This window comes from Echinops telfairi, unplaced genomic scaffold, assembly GCF_000313985.2.
Source record: "Echinops telfairi isolate 266 unplaced genomic scaffold, ASM31398v2 ScPeMD7_7458;HRSCAF=8496, whole genome shotgun sequence".
NCBI lineage: Eukaryota > Metazoa > Chordata > Mammalia > Afrosoricida > Tenrecidae > Echinops > Echinops telfairi.
Window position 1 is genome coordinate 20656829 of NW_022111358.1, and position 1796 is coordinate 20658624.

Here is a 1796-nt window from a genome sequence, read left to right on the forward strand (position 1 = left end):
GATTTCCTGAGACTGTAAATCCTTATGGCTCCTCTTTCTCCCTGCGAGTGGTTGCTGGGTGTGCACTGCTAACAATGTAACATCTAACCCGCAGCACCCCCAGGGCTTCCCATTGAATTTAGCACACTACTTTTCACACACTAGGTACATCAGAGACTTTGTATTTTTCGTTTCCCAAGTCAAATGAAGACATATGTATAATAAACTTCAGTTTTCCTATTTTACTGTATAACAAAGGACATGCTTTTCTTGAGCAGAAATTTTAATTGTATAGCATTGGATATCTAGCTTTGGTCATAGGGCTAGGGTGTTTAAAAATAGTTCAGCATGAATCTGCTGTTGAACTAATCTATTTTATCTTCATCTCTATGGTTATTTAAAGCTGAGGGCTGAGATATTTCAGATATTTGGTTCAGAAATGTGAGGTTCAGTAAATTGTGAATTTATTATTGTGGATGCTTTGAGGAATTGAGTTTTAAATCCTAACAAAAGCATGTTTTGATCTCTTTTTTTCTATTTAAAGTGTTATGCATTCTAAATACATACTAAAATACAATAATTTTATGTGCCAAATTATTTTATCGTTTGTCTGATTTTTTAAATGTCTTTCGTTGTTGTTGTTTTAACATAAAATGGGAGGCCACTAAATTCAATCTGGGACTCAAAAAGCATCAATGACCCCTAGAGGTATCCCCTGTGTGTATCCAGTAGTTTCACATATGTTTATAATTCGCAGAGTTCAAATAATTCGCTTGGCACCTCTCTTCAGCCATTGAAGCAGCTTTCTAAGTTCCTATGTTTAAAACGAGACCTACAAGCAGTCCTTGTTGTGTACCTAAAACAATTGTCATTGACATCTGCAACCTGGCAGCCTAGGCTCCAACAGTTGTTTCTGAATACTTAAAACTGAGCTCACGAATATCATGGGAATTCCTTTGAAAGGCAATTTATACTTTTATTCCAGCTACAAAAGCACTTCTCCATTTTAAAAGTTAGCAAAACAAAGCTCTTGTGTGTTCTTTAACTAAAGATGCAATGTCTGTAGCTTCAACAAAATTCAAGGAACAGCCTTACCTTACATAAGCCACTGTAGGGACATTGTTTGATTTGTCTTTTTGTGCTACGCATCGGGAATTTTAGGCTGTTTTGGGTATCATTTCCCTTTCCAACAAAATATTTGCCTTTAATCAAGTTATATACTGTAACGGAGACAGATCTATTCTTGTATAAAATGTAAGAACAATATAAATGGCACCCATTTCCTAGTGTAAGCAGCATCCATTATTTAATCTCTCGTACCACTGAGATGGCAGCATGCTTGCATCAAAATAACTAATAGATTTCAGCTGCTAAACACCTTGTGATAAACTCTAATCTCGTCAATCAAAATGATTACTATAGTTGCAAATTAATCTGGAATCTGAATCTCCGAGATAATTCATTCAAACCCCTATGTAGCCTGGGAATGGGTGGTGAAACCATCATCATCATTGTTGAAACACTTTGACTCTGCAGGACTACATGTATACAGTTAGCTAAGCCAACAGCTTCCAACGGCACAAGTGTTGCACTTTCAACGTTTCAGATCTCCTTGGTGATTTTAGAGATAGGGAACTAAGTAATTCAGTGATTTGAATGTTACCGAATATACAGCTGATACATTTCCTTTTGCGCAGTGTTGGCATCTATTTTTAAAACACCCCAGTAGAATTCAAGGTGAATCAAAGGCTAATACTTTGTAAGACTTGAGATTTGAAGCATTTCAATGTGTAAATGACTGGTATACTTATGGCTCT